The 16,554-nt window shown below is 42.8% G+C and overlaps 11 non-coding genes and 8 pseudogenes across 11 annotated transcripts; all 19 read left to right on the top strand.

The window, feature by feature from the left end:
• Positions 1-121: 121 nt before the first annotated feature.
• Positions 122-231, top strand: LOC132969620 (5S ribosomal RNA; annotated as a pseudogene).
• A 122-nt stretch (positions 232-353) lies between these two features.
• Positions 354-472, top strand: LOC132969273 (5S ribosomal RNA). The gene has a single exon (XR_009671561.1). It is a non-coding gene; the product is annotated as a 5S ribosomal RNA (ribosomal RNA).
• Positions 473-6,556: 6,084 nt separating this feature from the next.
• LOC132969585 (5S ribosomal RNA) lies at positions 6,557-6,675 on the top strand (annotated as a pseudogene).
• Positions 6,676-6,796: 121 nt separating this feature from the next.
• LOC132969679 (5S ribosomal RNA) lies at positions 6,797-6,906 on the top strand (annotated as a pseudogene).
• A 352-nt stretch (positions 6,907-7,258) lies between these two features.
• LOC132969118 (5S ribosomal RNA) lies at positions 7,259-7,367 on the top strand (annotated as a pseudogene).
• Positions 7,368-7,488: 121 nt separating this feature from the next.
• LOC132969373 (5S ribosomal RNA) lies at positions 7,489-7,607 on the top strand. Its single transcript, XR_009671656.1, has one exon. It is a non-coding gene; the product is annotated as a 5S ribosomal RNA (ribosomal RNA).
• Positions 7,608-7,729: 122 nt separating this feature from the next.
• On the top strand, positions 7,730-7,838 carry LOC132969117 (5S ribosomal RNA; annotated as a pseudogene).
• Positions 7,839-7,959: 121 nt separating this feature from the next.
• Positions 7,960-8,078, top strand: LOC132969356 (5S ribosomal RNA). Its single transcript, XR_009671640.1, has one exon. It is a non-coding gene; the product is annotated as a 5S ribosomal RNA (ribosomal RNA).
• A 354-nt stretch (positions 8,079-8,432) lies between these two features.
• On the top strand, positions 8,433-8,551 carry LOC132969193 (5S ribosomal RNA). Its single transcript, XR_009671485.1, has one exon. It is a non-coding gene; the product is annotated as a 5S ribosomal RNA (ribosomal RNA).
• Positions 8,552-8,674: 123 nt separating this feature from the next.
• Positions 8,675-8,793, top strand: LOC132969428 (5S ribosomal RNA). The gene has a single exon (XR_009671708.1). It is a non-coding gene; the product is annotated as a 5S ribosomal RNA (ribosomal RNA).
• Positions 8,794-8,914: 121 nt separating this feature from the next.
• Positions 8,915-9,033, top strand: LOC132969208 (5S ribosomal RNA). The gene has a single exon (XR_009671499.1). It is a non-coding gene; the product is annotated as a 5S ribosomal RNA (ribosomal RNA).
• Positions 9,034-9,155: 122 nt separating this feature from the next.
• On the top strand, positions 9,156-9,274 carry LOC132969466 (5S ribosomal RNA). The gene has a single exon (XR_009671733.1). It is a non-coding gene; the product is annotated as a 5S ribosomal RNA (ribosomal RNA).
• Positions 9,275-9,683: 409 nt separating this feature from the next.
• LOC132969220 (5S ribosomal RNA) lies at positions 9,684-9,802 on the top strand. The gene has a single exon (XR_009671511.1). It is a non-coding gene; the product is annotated as a 5S ribosomal RNA (ribosomal RNA).
• Positions 9,803-15,123: 5,321 nt separating this feature from the next.
• On the top strand, positions 15,124-15,242 carry LOC132969079 (5S ribosomal RNA). The gene has a single exon (XR_009671455.1). It is a non-coding gene; the product is annotated as a 5S ribosomal RNA (ribosomal RNA).
• A 121-nt stretch (positions 15,243-15,363) lies between these two features.
• On the top strand, positions 15,364-15,472 carry LOC132969148 (5S ribosomal RNA; annotated as a pseudogene).
• A 123-nt stretch (positions 15,473-15,595) lies between these two features.
• LOC132969311 (5S ribosomal RNA) lies at positions 15,596-15,714 on the top strand. Its single transcript, XR_009671598.1, has one exon. It is a non-coding gene; the product is annotated as a 5S ribosomal RNA (ribosomal RNA).
• Positions 15,715-15,833: 119 nt separating this feature from the next.
• Positions 15,834-15,953, top strand: LOC132969583 (5S ribosomal RNA; annotated as a pseudogene).
• A 122-nt stretch (positions 15,954-16,075) lies between these two features.
• On the top strand, positions 16,076-16,194 carry LOC132969276 (5S ribosomal RNA). Its single transcript, XR_009671564.1, has one exon. It is a non-coding gene; the product is annotated as a 5S ribosomal RNA (ribosomal RNA).
• Positions 16,195-16,317: 123 nt separating this feature from the next.
• Positions 16,318-16,426, top strand: LOC132969095 (5S ribosomal RNA; annotated as a pseudogene).
• The last annotated feature ends 128 nt before the right edge of the window (positions 16,427-16,554 follow it).

The raw sequence follows: 16,554 nt of genomic DNA, 5'->3' as shown, positions 1-16,554 counted from the left end.
TTTTCATTTTTTTGATCATATGTTTTTTTTTATCATATAGAGACATATTCACATGTCCAAAAATTCAGCCAGAATCAAGAGCATGACATCTTTAAAAGGCCCCTTTCTGCACACAATAATGGCTTACAGCCATACCACCCTGAACACGTCCGATCTCGGAAGCTAAGCAGGGTTCGTGCCTGGTTAGTACTTGGATGGGAGACCGCCTGGGAATACCAGGTGCTGTAAGCTTTTTCATTTTTTTGATCATATGTTTTTTTTTTATCATATAGAGACATATTCACATGTCAAAAAATTCAGCCAGAATCAAGGGCATGACATCTTTAAAAGGCCCCTTTCTGCACACAGTAATGGCTTACAGCCATACCACCCTGAACATGCCCGATCTCGTCCGATCCCGGAAGCTAAGCAGGGTCGGGCCTGGTTAGTACTTGGATGGGAGACCGCCTGGGAATACCAGGTGCTGTAAGCTTTTTCATTTTTTTTGATCATATGTTTTTTTTTTATCATATAGAGACATATTCACATGTCCAAAAATTCAGCCAGAATCAAGGGCATGACATCTTTAAAAGGCCCCTTTCTGCACACAATAATGGCTTACGGTCATACCACCCTGAACACGCCCCTTTTGCTGTCAGAGTTTGTGTGGTGCTGAAGGAGAGCTGACGTGTCAGTACTGAGCAGGACAGCTGGACTAATTTGTTTGTTTTTTGGATGCGCTTTGGATTTATTTAAATACCTCAGATTGTGAGTGAATGTCCCCCAGCAGTCACTGACTGTTAGGGGGATCGTTTTTCTTTTCACCTTTTTTTCCTGTTTTTTTTCCACAATTTTGTGAAGAATTTTTGTTTTTTGTGAATGTTTGCTCGTATGTCGCGAGCAAACTCACACGGACGGATCACAAAGATGACAGGACCACGGACTGGAGAGATGGAAAAAGGAAAAGAGAACGGACAACAAAATGAAAAAAAAAAAACATGGCACTGAAACAAAGGAATGGATTAAACGACAACGAGAAGAACGACGGACAAAAAGGACGGATGAAAACGGCAAATGAAACAGGGAACGGAATGGATGACGGAGAGAGAGGAAGAGAGAGGAGCGGCGGGCTGATTGCTCCGCATGCAGAGAATGGGAGAGGTGGCGAGAGAGCAGAAAAAGAGGAAGCAAAAGTGTCTTTTGAGAGAAAACTAACACTAAACATTGAAATGGTGGGAGACAAAGTTCCTCTAAATCACGTCATGAGCAACATAAAAATGATCTGTGGGGGCCTGCTGGCGTGCAGAACCCTGGGACCTGAAAAACTGGAGGTGACGGTGAGCAACATTAAAGGAAAGGAAAGGCTGCTGGATGGATTTAAAATCGGAGAGACCAGAGTCGTGGCGAGAGAACTAAATAATGATGAGCTGGTGGTGTCTTTTTTAAACCTGCCAGCGTATATCACAGATGAAGAAATAGTTTGGAAGCTGACGGGATGGGGAGTGAAACCGACATCACCAATAAAACGCAGAATGTGGCCTGGAACAATGATAGCTGACGGAACGAGGTTTGTCCGGGTCAGATTTAATGACCAGGTACAGTCACTCCCTTACTCCACAAAGTTTAACACTGTGATGGGGAACGAATACTTTAGAGTAATACATGATAGACAACAAAAAGTGTGCAGGATGTGCATCCAGCCGGGACACATCCTGAGAGAGTGTCCAGAATTTATGTGCCACAACTGTGGGGTGCAGGGACACTTTGCGCGAGAGTGCAGCGCGAACAGCACAAAATGCACAAACTGTAAAAAAAGAGAAAATGAATGTGAGTGTGAGAACGGAGAGGAAAGCAAGAACGAGGTGGAGGAGGTGTACGAGGATGAAGACGAGGCGGAGGAGGTGTACGAGGAGGAGGCGGAGGAGAAGGAGGTGATCGGAGCAAGCAGGAAGGAGATCAGAGAAGACGAGAACAGTGACGGAGAAATGGAGCAGAGCGGAGAGAGCGGAGGAGAACGGGCGTCAGAGTGCGAGCTGGAGACGCCGGAGCTGGCTGGAGAGGGAGGACAGCAGAAGCAGCGAAAAACGAGCGAGAGAGGGAAAAAAGGAGACGGAAGGGACGTGGCAGAAGACCCGGGGGTAAGCATGAGCACAGAGGGGAGGGAGATGCCTGAGAGTGGTGTTGGACAGGCGGGAGGGAGAAAAATCACGCTAAATAATACGGGTAAAAGCACCAGTCCCAATGAAACGGACAGCCAAATGGATGTGAGTGAACTGGCGAGTGCGCAAAAAAGACTAAGTCTTGGACAACGAAAAAAGTTGGTGAAAAAATTGAAATGTAAGGACAAATAATGACTGACAATAACCCCTGTAAATCCGTTTTTTTTGTTTTTATTTTTATGATAATGGCCTTTAATTTATTTTCGATAAACGTGAATGGACTAAGGAACAAAGAAAAAAGACATGCGATTCTTTCCTTGCAGAATGACGTTTTGTGCCTGCAGGAGACCAGGTGGGATGATTCCCTGGTGGAAGACATAAAAAAAGACTTTGTGGGCCATATTTTCTGCTCCAATGGCACGTCGAGGGCGAGAGGAGTGGCGGTTTTAGTCAAAACGGGTCGGGTAACAGGGGTAAATTTGGTTTATGGAGACAAAGAAGGAAGAATAATAGTAATAGACTGTGTGTATGAAACGAAAAATATAAGAATCATAAATATATATGCACCGAATGGAGAAAAAGAAAGGAAAACATTCTTCATTGCAATAAGCAAATGGTGGGAAAGGAATTGTATAATAATCGGTGACTTTAATGTGGCGATGACACCCACCGATGTGTCAAAAAATAATGTGTTTAAGGGGGATGTGAGCAGGGGGACACTTAAAGATATAATGATAACGAAACAATGCATTGATATTTGGAGATTGCTACATCCATGGGAGAGGGTGTTCTCCAGGAGACAAATTGTACTGAATAGATTAAAACAATCTAGAATAGATTATGCTTTGGTGACATGCGAGGTAGTGAGGTGGATTAAAGAAGTTGAATATAAAACTAATATGTGGAGCGATCACGCTGGAATAGAAATCATGTTTAGAAAAGAAACGAATGTACGTAAAGGAGGGATATGGTGCTTTAATGCAAGCTTGCTGGATGATGGAATGTTTGTGAAAAGTATGGAAAGATTGTTGAATGATGTGGGATATGAGTGGAATGAGAGTGAAGATATGAATGTGTGGTGGGATAGTGTAAAAGTCAGAATTAAAAAAAAGTGTATCAATTATAGTAAAGAGAAAAAGTGGAGAGAAAATAGAAAGGAAGAGAATTTGAGAAAACAACTAAGTGAGGAAATAACATCGCTTGACAGTGTAGATAATGTAGGTGTCGAAAAATACATACATTTAAAAGAACAGTTGGGAGTGATTGAACTTAAAAAGAGTAGGGGTGCAGCCATTAGGAGTAAAATACAATATATGTATGAGGGGGAGAGGAGTACAGCCTTTTTTTTAGGTCTGGAAAAACAAAAACAAAAAAGAACAGAAATAAACGAATTATTAAATGAAGCAGGTAAAAGTGTGACAGATAAAAAGGGAATTTTAGAAATAGTAAAGGGCTATTATGAAAGCCTGTTTTCGAGACAGGAGTGTGATAGCGTGAGTGTGAACAGAGCTTTGGGTGCCTTAAAGAAAAAACTAAGCGAGGACGATAAAATGTGGTGTGATTGTGAGTTTACAGAGGGAGAAATCAGAAGTGCTTTAGAGGGGTTAAACAAAAACAAAAGTCCTGGGAGCGATGGCCTAACTGCGGAATTCTACCAAGCTTTCAAAGAGCAGCTGGTGCCCTTGGTGAACAAATTGAGTAAATATATGGAAAAAGTGAAACATATACCAAAAAGTTTAGGGGAAGGGGTGGTTACTATTTTTTACAAAAACAAGGGGGACAATAAAAATCTGGACAACTACAGACCAATCAGCCTACTCAACACAGACTACAAAATCATAGCGAAAACAATAGCCAATAGAATCAGGGAGGTAATAGGAACAATCATAGAACAAACACAATCATACAGTATACCAAACAGAGACATAGCAGACTCAATCATTTCAATAAAACAGACGGTCAGGGATATGGAAGGGGAGGGGGGAATATGGCTAGGGATTGATTTAAATAAAGCTTTTGAAAGAGTAGATCACGGGTTCATGGGGAAGGTGTTAGAGAAGTTTGGATTCGGGGAGAGAATGAGAGAATGGATAAATATGTTGTATACAGGAGCGGAAAGCAAGATAAAATGTAACGGGGAACTAACTGATTCTTTTAAAATATCAAGGTCAGTGAGACAAGGATGTCCGATGTCAGCGCTGTTGTACAGCTTGGTAGCAGAGCCGCTGGCAGCACTGATATCGGAAGACGTAAACATAAAAGGTATAGGTAAGGAAAACGTAAAAATAATACAGTATGCAGATGACGTGAATATAATGGTAAAAGGAGAGGAGGATATAGAATTGATATTAAAACATGTACAAACTTATGAAAGAGCATCTGGGGCAAAAGTAAATGAAAATAAGTCAGAAATTATGTTACTAGGTAAGGAATCCAATCTAGTTAATAAGTGGGGATTTAAAACGGTGTGTGAGAGAAGAAAAGTGTTGGGAGTGAATATGGGGAAAAATGAGAATGAATGTGATGATGTAACATGGAAAGAGTTGGTGGGTAAAATTAAAAAAAACATTGAATTTGTGGAAAGCGAGGGGTCTATTGTTGAGAGGAAGGGTAGCCGTAACAAATGCTCTCGTGTTGTCCAAAGTGAATCATGCGCTGAGTACTTGTACGCTTCCGGACTGGGCCTTTAAGGAGATTTCAAAGACCATTAGGGACTTTATTTGGAAAAACAAAGCAGCGAGTATAGCTCACAAAACAATAATAGGGGCTAAAGATCAGGGGGGGCTAGCTTTGATTGATTTACTTACAAAAAAAGTAGCACTAAGAGTCAAATTGATAGGCAAATTTATGGACCAGAACCGGAACGTAGTTTGGAAAAATCACTTCAAACAATATCTGTGCAGTTTTGGACTCTACAACGAGGACAACCTGTACCAGATCAATAACCCGGATTCATTTAAACACTTGCCACGGTTTTTCCAGGAAGTACTCAGTGCGTGGTATCAGGTTTCATCCTGGACTGTACCAGAGTGCGGAACGAGAGGGTCAGTGCTACGACTGCCCTTCCTCTCGAGCCCGTATTTTAAAAATGGGGAGAGGGTAATTAAGTGTGAAGCTATGTCGAAAGCGGGATATATTAGAATAAGGGATTTACTGAACTGTGGGGGGGATTTTGATTTACAAATGGTGGTGAGGGGTTTAAAAAATAAAGGGTGTGTGTGCAGAAAGGATGTGATTGAGGGAGTGTTTACAGACAAATGGACAGACACATACCCGGACATAACAAGCAACATGATATGGAAGAACATTAACATTCCGCATACACCACATGCAATATTTGACCTAGATTTCAAACTGAGGCACAGGAGGATCTTCACCTGCATCGTCCTGCATCAGATCCATAAGGAGAGGTATGAAAGAAAGTGTTGTGTATGTGAAAGTACGGATGAGGATTTAATACATTTGTTTGTTACGTGTGGGGAATTGGTTTATTTTTGGGGAAAAATAAGAGAAATGTTGGGGAAATGCAGTAAGAATGAGTGTTGGAATGAAAGGGGGTGGGAATTGTCGGTGTTGTTGGGGGTGGGAACAAAACAAAAAAATCACAATGTAATGAATATAATTTTAGCTTTTGCAAGAAAAGCGGTTTTTAACAGGAGGAAATATGCACTGTATGAAAGTAAGAAAATGAATGTGTGGAGAATGTTTGTGAATGAATGGAAAGCACATCTTAAATTGCTGTACATAGCGAATGAGAGTGAGTTTGTGAGAATGTTTGTGGAAGGTGCAAATGTGTGTAGAGTAAACGAGGAGGGAATTATGTGGGATGTCTAAATTATTTTGTTTTTTGGTTTTTTTGGTACGAGGGCTTCTTTTTTGGTCATGGGGAAAATGGGTGATTTGATTTGGTTTTTTTTTTTTCTCAGTGGTTTTTTGAGAATACTGTGGGGTTTTTGTATGTTTTTGTGGTTTGTTTTCAGAGGGGTGTTTGCTTTGGGGGAGGGACTCAGAAGAGTTGTCATGAGTTGGGGGTATCAGGGGTGGTTTGAGTTTTTTTTCTGATGCTATGTTTTTATTGTTTTTAGGGTGCCGTTTGCGTCAGAGGGGAGGTTTAATTTAGAGGGTGTATGTATTGTAATAGCATTTGTTGTAAATGATGTGAAAGAATTATAAATGTTTTTGTAATTTTGATAATAAAAGATAAAAAAAAAAAAAAACACGCCCGATCTCGGAAGCTAAGCAGGGTCGGACCTGGTTAGTACTTGGATGGGTGACCGCCTGTGGAATACCAGATGCTGTTTCATTTTTTTGATCATATGTTTTTTTTTATCATATAGAGACATATTCACATGTCCAAAAATTCAGCCAGAATCAAGGGCATGACATCTTTAAAAGGCCCCTGTCTGCACACAATAATGGCTTACAGCCATACCACCCTGAACACAGCTTATCTCGTCTGATCTCGTAAGCTAAGCAGTGTCGGGCCTGGTTAGTACTTGGATGGGAGACAACCTGGGAATACCAGGTGCTGTAAGCTTTTTCATTTTTTTGATCATATGTTTTTTTTTATCATATAGAGACATATTCACATGTCCAAAAATTCAGCAAGAATCAAGTGCATGACATCTTTAAAAGGCCCCTTTCTGCACACAATAATGGCTTACAGCCATACCACCCTGAACACGTCCGATCTCGGAAGCTAAGCAGGGTTCGTGCCTGCTTAGTACTTGGATGGGAGACCACCTGGGAATACCAGGTGCTGTAAGCTTTTTCATTTTTTTGATCATATGTTTTTTTTTATCATATAGAGACATATTCACATGTCCAAAAATTCAGCCAGAATCAAGGGCATGATATCTTTAAAAGGCCCCTTTCTGCACACAATAATGCCTTACGTCCATACCACCCTGAACTCGTCCGATCTCAGAAGCTAAGCAGGGTCGGGCCTGGTTAATACTTGGACGGGAGACCCCCTAGGAATACCAGGTGCTGTAAGCTTTTTCATTTTTTTGATCATATGTTTTTTTTTTATCATATAGAGACATATTCACATGTCCAAAAATTCAGCAAGAATCAAGGGCATGATATCTTTAAAAGGCCCCTTTCTGCACACAATAATGCCTTACGTCCATACCACCCTGAACACGCCCGATCTCAGAAGCAAAGCAGGGTCGGGCCTGGTTAATACTTGGATGGGAGACCGCCTAGGAATACCAGGTGCTGTAAGCTTTTTCATTTTTTTGATCATATGGTTTTTTTTATCATAGAGAGACATATTCACATGTCCAAAAATTCAGCCAGAATCAAGGGCATGACATCTTTAAAAGGCCCCTGTCTGCACACAATAATGGCTTACGGCCATACCACCCTGAACACGCCTGATCTCGTCCGATCTCGGAAGCTAAGCAGGGTAGGGCCTGGTTAATACTTGGATGGCAGACCGCCTGGGAATACCAGGTGCTGTAAGTTTTTTCATTTTTTTGATCATATGTTTTTTTTTTATCATATAGAGACATATTCACATGTCAAAAAATTCAGCCAGAATCAAGGGCATGATATCTTTAAAAGGCCCCTTTCTGCACACAATAATGCCTTACGTCCATACCACCCTGAACACGCCCGATCTCAGAAGCAAAGCAGGGTCGGGCCTGGTTAATACTTGGATGGGAGACCGCCTAGGAATACCAGGTGCTGTAAGCTTTTTCATTTTTTTGATCATATGGTTTTTTTTATCATAGAGAGACATATTCACATGTCCAAAAATTCAGCCAGAATCAAGGGCATGACATCTTTAAAAGGCCCCTGTCTGCACACAATAATGGCTTACGGCCATACCACCCTGAACACGCCTGATCTCGTCCGATCTCGGAAGCTAAGCAGGGTAGGGCCTGGTTAGTACTTGGATGGCAGACTGCCTGGGAATACCAGGTGCTGTAAGTTTTTTCATTTTTTTGATCATATGTTTTTTTTTTATCATATAGAGACATATTCACATGTCAAAAAATTCAGCCAGAATCAAGGGCATGACATCTTTAAAAGGCCCCTTTCTGCACACAATAATGGCTTAAGGACATACCACCCTGAACTTGTCTGATCTCGGAAGCTAAGCAGCGTCTGGCCTGGTTAGTACTTGGATGGGAGACCGCCTGGGAATACCAGGTGCTGTAAGCTTTTTCATTTTTTTTGATCATATGTTCTTTTTTTATCATATAGAGACATATTCACATGTCCAAAAATTCAGCCAGAATCAAGGGCATGAGATCTTTAAAAGGCCCCTGTCTGCACACAATAACAGCTTACGGCCATACCACCCTGAACACGCCTGATCTCGTCCGATCTCTGAAGCTAAGCAGGGTCGGGCCTGGTTAGTACTTCGATGGGAGACCGCCTGGGAATACCAGGTGCTGTAAGCTTTTTCATTTTTTTGATCATATGTTTTTTTTTTTATCATATAGAGACATATTCACATGTCCAAAAATTCAGCCAGAATCAAGGGCATAACATCTTTAAAAGGCCCCTGTCTGCACACAATAATGGCTTACGGCCATACCACCCTTAACACGCCCGATCTCGTCCCATCTCGGAAGCTAAGCAGGGTCGGGCCTGGTTAGTACTTGAATGGGAGACCGCCTGGGAATACCAGATGCTGTAAGCTTTTCTTATTTTTTTGATCATATGTTTTTTTTATCATAGAGAGACATATTCACATGTCCACAAATTCAGCCAGAATCAAGGGCATGACATCTTTAAAAGGCCCCTGTCTGCACACAATAATGGCTTATGGCCATACCACCCTGAACACGCTTGATCTCGTCCGATCTCGGAAGCTAAGCAGGGTAGGGCCTGGTTAGTACTTGGATGGGAGACCGCCTGGGAATACCAGGTGCTGTAAGCTTTTTCATTTTTTTGATCATATGTTTTTTTTTTATCATATAGAGACATATTCACATGTCCAAAAATTCAGCCAGAATCAAGGGCATGACATCTTTAAAAGGCCCCTTTCTGCACACAATAACAGCTTACGGCCATACCACCCTTAAAACGCCCGATCTCGTCCGATCTCGGAAACTAAGTAGGGTCGTGCCTGGTTAGTACTTGGATGGGAGACCGCCTGGGAATACCAGACGCTGTAAGCTTTTTCATTTTTTTTGATCATATGTTTTTTTTATCATATAGAGACATATTCACATGTCCAAAAATTCAGCCAGAATCAAGGGCATGACATCTTTAAAATCAATCAATCAATCAATCAACTTTTATTTGTATAGCGTCAACTCATAACAATAAAAGGCCCCTTTCTGCACACAATAATGGCTTAAGGACATACCACCCTGAACTTGTCTGATCTCGGAAGCTAAGCAGCGTCTGGCCTGGTTAGTACTTGGATGGGAGACAGCCTGGGAATACCAGGTGCTGTAAGCTTTTTCATTTTTTTTGATCATATGTTCTTTTTTTATCATATAGAGACATATTCACATGTCCAAAAATTCAGCCAGAATCAAGGGCATGAGATCTTTAAAAGGCCCCTGTCTGCACACAATAACAGCTTACGGCCATACCACCCTGAACACGCCTGATCTCGTCCGATCTCGGAAGCTAAGCAGGGTAGGGCCTGGTTAATACTTGGATGGGAGACCGCCTGGGAATACCAGGTGCTGTAAGCTTTTTCATTTTTTTGATCATATGTTTTTTTTTTATCATATAGAGACATATTCACATGTCCAAAAATTCAGCCAGAATCAAGGGCATAACATCTTTAAAAGGCCCCTGTCTGCACACAATAATGGCTTACGGCCATACCACCCTTAACACGCCCGATCTCGTCCCATCTCGGAAGCTAAGCAGGGTCAACTTTTATCAATCAATCAATCAACTTTTATTTGTATAGCGTCAACTCATAACAAGTGTTATCTCGAGACACTTTACAAGAAGCAGGTAAAATACCTTACTCATTGTCTGTTAACATTACAAAAGAGCAGGTAAAAGACCTTACTCATTGTTATGTTACAAAAAGCAGGTAAAGGACCTTACTTATTGCTATGTTACAAAGATCCGGCCTATCCATCATGAGCACTTTAGCAAAGCAGCAAAAGTTACAGTGGTAAGAAAAAACTGCCTTATTAAAAGGCAGAAATCTTCGGCCGGATCCCCGGCTCATGACGAAACAGTCTTCACAGGCCTAGACTGCGCCGGGCTTGGAAAGGGATAGGGGGAGAGATGGGATAAGATGCAGGAAGAGGGATAGAGAGCAAGGGGGTGGGGGGAGGTAGACCGTCCATCAGCAATCCGGTGGGGAGGGGAGGGGGTGTGGGGGGTTGTTCTGGCAGGCCGCCAACCCACGATCCGGTGGGGAGGGGGTAGTGGTGGGGTGGGGGTTGTTCTGGCAAGCCGTCAACCGATGATCTTGAGGAGCCTAGGGGAGCTCAAGAGCTCCCAGGAAAGTAGGTGGTTAGTGACTGAGATTTATAGATAGATACATGCAGTAATATGATGTACTGTATATGCATAGAGAGAGAGAGAGAGAGAAAGAGGAGCTCAAGGTGCCAGTTCCCCCGGTAGTCTAAGCCTATAGCAGCATAACTAAGAGCTGGTCTACACCAGCACCAGCCCTAACTATAAGATTTATCAAAAAGGAAAGTTTTAAGTCTAATCTTAAAAATACAGACTGTGTCTGCCTCCCGGACCCCGGCTGGAAGGCGGTTCCAGAGGAGAGGAGCCCGATAACTGAAGGCTTTACCCCCCATAGTACACTTGGAGACTGTAGGTACCACCAGCAGGCCTGCACTCCGGGACCGCAACGCTCTCAAGGGACAGTACGGCACTAGTAGCTCCTTAAGATAAGATGGTGCCTGGCCATTTAGAGCTTTGTAGGTGAGAAGAAGGATCTTGAATTCTATTCTAGACTGTATAGGGAGCCAGTGCAGAGAAGCCAGGACAGGAGTAATGTGGTCCCATTTCCTGGTTCTGGTCAGTACACGAGCTGCAGCATTCTGGACCCGTTGAAGAGTCTTTAGAGATTTGCCAGAGCACCCTGACAAAAGAGAGTTACAATAATCCAGTCTGGAGGTAACAAATGCATGAACTAGTTTTTCTGCATCACTTTGCGACAGGATATTCCTGATCTTGGATATATTACGAAGGTGAAAGTAGGCTGTTCTTGAAACTTGACTGATGTGAGAGCTAAAAGACATATCTTGATCAAAAATAACTCCTAGATTCCTAACAGTGGTGCTAGATGCCAGGCTGATGTCATTAAGGACAGTCACATCACTAGAAAAAGTCTCTCTGAGGTTCTTAGGGCCTAGCACAATAACTTCAGTCTTGTCTGAGTTAAGTAGCAAAAAATTTCTGGTCATCCAGGTCCTAACGTCCTTAAGGCATGTTTCTAGCTGACATAACTGACTGGTACCATCGGGCTTCATTGATACATAAAGCTGAGTATCATCTGCATAACAATGAAACTGTATGGAGTGTTTCCTCATAATATTTCCCAGAGGAAGCATATATAATGTAAAAAGAATTGGTCCAAGCACTGAACCTTGTGGGACTCCATGGCAAACTTTAGTGTGCATAGAGGACTCATCATTAACATGTACAAACTGAGATCGGTCTGATAAGTAGGATTCAAACCAACTTAAAGCAGTCCCTGTAATTCCAAGCAAATGCTCCAGTCTGTACAACAGGATCCGATGGTCAATGGTGTCAAAAGCAGCACTAAGATCTAACAAGACGAGCACAGACAGAAGTCCCCTGTCTGAGGCTAGAAGTAGATCGTTTGTAACTCTAACTAGTGCAGTCTCAGTGCTATGGTGGACTCTAAATCCTGACTGGAACTCTTCAAATAAACTGTTGTCATGGAGAAAGTCACACAGCTGTTTAGCTACCACCTTCTCCAGGATCTTCGAGATAAAAGGAAGGTTGGATATAGGTCTGTAGTTAGCCAGAGTTCCTGAGTCCAGAGTAGGCTTTTTAAGTAGAGGTTTGATTACCGCTACTTTAAATGTCTGTGGTACATAGCCTGCCAGTAAAGACATATTGATCATATCTAATATGGAGTTGCTAACTAAGGGAAAGACTTCCTTAAACAGCTTGGTTGGGATTGGGTCCAAAATACAGGTTGACGGTTTCGATGCAGAAAAAATGGAATGTAGCTCTGAAAGGTCGATTGGAGAAAAACAGTCGAGACTAATATCTGGTCCTGGAACTGTCTCTGCCGTAACAGACGTATCTGCACCAGGTAAGGGCAGGAGGTTTCCAATTTTGTCTCTGATGTCTAGAACTTTGTTGTTGAAAAAGCTAAGGAAATCATTACTGCTGAGGGCTAGAGGAATACAAGGCTCAATGGAGCCATGACTCTCTGTCAGCCTGGCTACAGTGCTGAAAAGGTATCTAGGATTGCCTTTGTTTTCCTCGATTAGAGAGGAGTAGTAGGCAGCTCGGGCGTGACGTAGAGCCTTCATATATCTTCTATGACTATCCTGCCAGAAAAAACGAGATTCTACCGTTTTGGTCGAACGCCATATTCTTTCAAAATTCCGTGATGATTGTTTCAGAGTATGGGTTTCTGAGTTGAACCATGGAGCCACTCTCCGCCGCTTGACAACCTTCTGTTTCAGGGGAGCAATCGAATCCAGAGTAACTCTCAGCGAATCCACTGCACTATCAACAAACTGATCTAGCTGAGAGGGACTAAAGCTATCGTAAGAGTTTCCAACTGGGTTGAAACACGGTACTGAATCAAAAACAGCTGAAATAGCTTCCTTAAATCTAGCCACAGCACTATCCGACAAACTTCTAGAAAGCACACCTCTTCCAGGCAGAGGTAATTCTAGTAGGACAAAATCAAATGTAATAAAAAAATGGTCTGATAGCAGAGGATTTTCTAGGAAAACTGTAAGGTTATGGATTTCAATTCCATAAGCTAAAACAAGATCCAGGGTGTGGTTAAAATGATGAGTAGGTTCGTTTACACCCTGGGTGAAACCAATAGAGTCTAATAGTGACATGAAAGCTGTGCTCAGGCTATCATTTTCAACATCCACATGGATATTGAAGTCACCTACAACAATTATTCTATCACTGCTAAGGACTAAGTCTGATAAAAATTCTGCAAACTCAGATAAAAACTCAGAATATGGGCCAGGAGGGCGGTAAACTACAGCAACTAGAACTGGCTGAAAGGTTCTTGAGACTGGATGTGGAAGACTAAGAACAAGGCTTTCAAAAGAAGAAAAATTCAGCTTTGGTCGAGGGTTAACTAAAAGACTGGAATTAAAAATAGCTGCTACTCCACCACCTCGTCCGGTGTCTCGAGGTATATGAGTATTAAAATGACTGGGAGGAGTGGATTCATTCAAACTAACATATTCATCTCGACACAGCCAGGTTTCAGTCAAAAAAAGTAAATCAATGTGCTGATCTGATATCAGATCATTCACTAAAAGAGACTTGGATGCTAAGGACCTAATGTTCAAAAGTCCGCAGTGAATCCTCCGATCTTGTAGCAAAATCGTATTCGTAGTTTTGATTCTAATCAGATTCTGATGATTCACGCCGTTTGGATGACTTATAAAAACGCGTTTGGGCCGGGGGACAGACACAGTACCTATAGTATAACTACAGTTCGATTCAGAATTACAGCTATAGTGACTGGGAGACAGATCTAAGGGAGGCGCAGAGAAGTGTGTAAGACTGCAGCTCTGCCTCCTGGTCTGAACTCTGAGTTGTTGTCAGGGTTTTGGACTAATAACCTCTGCTATGTTTCTAGATAATAGAGCTGCACCGTCCAAAGTGGGATGGATGCCGTCTCTAGCTAGCAGACCAGGTTTTCCCCAAAAAGACTGCCAGTTATCTATGAAGCCCACATCGTGTGCTGGACACCACCTCGACAGCCAGCGGTTGAGTGATGACATGCGGCTATACATGTCATCACTGGTCTGATTTGGGAGGGGTCCAGAGAACACTACGGAGTCCGACATCGTCTTAACAAAAGTACACACCGACTCCACATTAACCTTAGTGACTTCCGACTGGCGTAGTCGGGAGTCATTTGTGCCGACATGAATTACGATTGTATCAAATCTACCTTTAGTCTTTGTCAGCAACTTTAAATGAGATGCGATGTCGCCCGCTCTGGCCCCGGGTATACACCTAACTATGCCCGCTGACTTCGCTAGCTTCACGTTTCGGACTATGGAGTCTCCAATAATCAGAGTTTTATTCTCAGCGGGTGTGTCGCTGAGTGGGGAAAATTTGTTTGAAACGTGAAGTGGTTGGTGGGGAACCGTGTGCTTCGATTTTCGACTATGCTTCCCTCGGACAGTAACCCAGCCACTGCCTCCCGGCTGCTCGGGAGTTACCGGGGGGGAAGCCAAGCTATGTCGGCCCGCACCTGCTACAGGTGGCTGGCTAACTACTGCTGCATACGATGACTCCGACTCAATGGTGCGGAGCCGTCTCTCTAACTCAGACACCCTCGCCTCCAAAGCTAAAAATAAACTACATTTCTTACAAGTATCATTATCACTAAAGGAGGACGAGGAATAACTTAACATCTGACACGTAGAGCAGGAGAGAGCAGGAGAGGGAGAGACAGAAAAAGAAGCCATTGTAAAGCTAACTGCTAGGCTAAGCTAAGAGTAGGTACACAGTAACACAGTGCAGAGGAGAACAGAACAAGCAATTATGCAATACGCTCACCGTAGTACGCTGCTCTGCTCAGGTGCTGCTCGCTGCTCTGCTCAGGTGCTGCTCGCTGCTCTGCTCAGGTGCTGCTCGCTGCTCTGCTCAGGTGCTGCTCGGCTCGGTCGGGCCTGGTTAGTACTTGAATGGGAGACCGCCTGGGAATACCAGATGCTGTAAGCTTTTTTTATTTTTTTGATCATATGTTTTTTTTATCATAGAGAGACATATTCACATGTCCACAAATTCAGCCAGAATCAAGGGCATGACATCTTTAAAAGGCCCCTGTCTGCACACAATAATGGCTTACGGCCATACCACCCTGAACACGCCCGATCTCGTCCGATCTCGGAAGCAAAGCAGGGTCGGGCCTGGTTAGTACTTGGATGGGAGACCACCTGGGAATACCAGGTGCTGTAAGCGTTTTCATTTTTTTGATCATATGTTTTTTTTTATCATATAGAGACATATTCACATGTCCAAAAATTCAGCCAGAATCAAGGGCATGACATCTTTAAAAGGCCCCTGTCTGCACACAATAATGGCTTACGGCCAAACCACCCTGAACTCGTCCGATCTTGGAAGCTAAGTAGGGTCAGGCCTGGTTAGTACTTGGATGGGAGACCGCCTGGGAATACCAGACGCTGTAAGCTTTTTTTATTTTTTTGATCATATGTTTTTTTTTTATCATAGAGAGACATATTCACATGTCCAAAAATTCAGCCAGAATCAAGGGCATGACATCTTTAAAATGCCCCTGTCTGCAGACAATAATGGCTTACGGCCATACCACCCTGAACACGCCCGATCTCGTTCGATCTCAGAAGCTAAGCAGGGTAAGGCCTGGTTAGTACTTGGATGGGAGACCGCCTGGGAATACCAGGTGCTGTAAGCTTTTTCATTTTTTTGATCATGTTTTTTTTTATCATATAGAGACATATTCACATGTCCAAAAATTCAACCAGAATCAAGGGCATGACATCTTTAAAAGGCCCCTTTCTGCACACAATAATGGCTTACGGTCATACCACCCTGAACTCGTCCGATCTCGTCCGATCTCGGAAACTAAGCAGGGTCGTGCCTGGTTAGTACTTGGATGGGAGACCGCCTGTGGAATACCAGATGCTGTAAGCTGTTTCATTTTTTTGATTATGTGTTTTTTTTTTATCATAGAGAGACATATTCACATGTCCAAAAATTCAGCCAGAATCAAGGGCATGACATCTTTAAAAGGCCCCTGTCTGCAGACAATAATGGCTTACGGCCATACCACCCTGAACACGCCCGATCTCGTTCGATCTCAGAAGCTAAGCAGGGTCGGGCCTGGTTAGTACTTGGATGGGAGACCGCCTGGGAATACCAGGTGTTGTAAGCTGTTTCATTTTTTTGATAATATTTTTTTTTTTTTATCATATAGAGACATATTCACATGTCCAAAAATTCAGCCAGAATCAAGGGCATGACATCTTTAAAAGGCCCCTTTCTGCACACAATAATGGCTTACGGCCAAATCACCCTGAACTCATCCGATCTTGGAAGCTAAGTAGGGTCGGGCCTGGTTAGTACTTGGATGGGAGACCGCCTGGGAATACCAGATGCTGTAAGCTTTTTCATTTTTTTGATCATATGTTTTTTTTTTATCATATAGAGACATATTCACATGTCCAAAAATTTAGCCAGAATCAAGGGCATGAGATCTTTAAAAGGCCCCTGTCTGCACACAATAATGGCTTAC

This window comes from Labrus mixtus, unplaced genomic scaffold (assembly GCF_963584025.1).
Source record: "Labrus mixtus unplaced genomic scaffold, fLabMix1.1 SCAFFOLD_68, whole genome shotgun sequence".
In the NCBI taxonomy this organism is placed as follows: Eukaryota; Metazoa; Chordata; class Actinopteri; order Labriformes; family Labridae; genus Labrus; species Labrus mixtus.
Note: the sequence above shows the minus strand (reverse complement) of the source record. Positions and strands in the feature narration are given on the sequence as shown.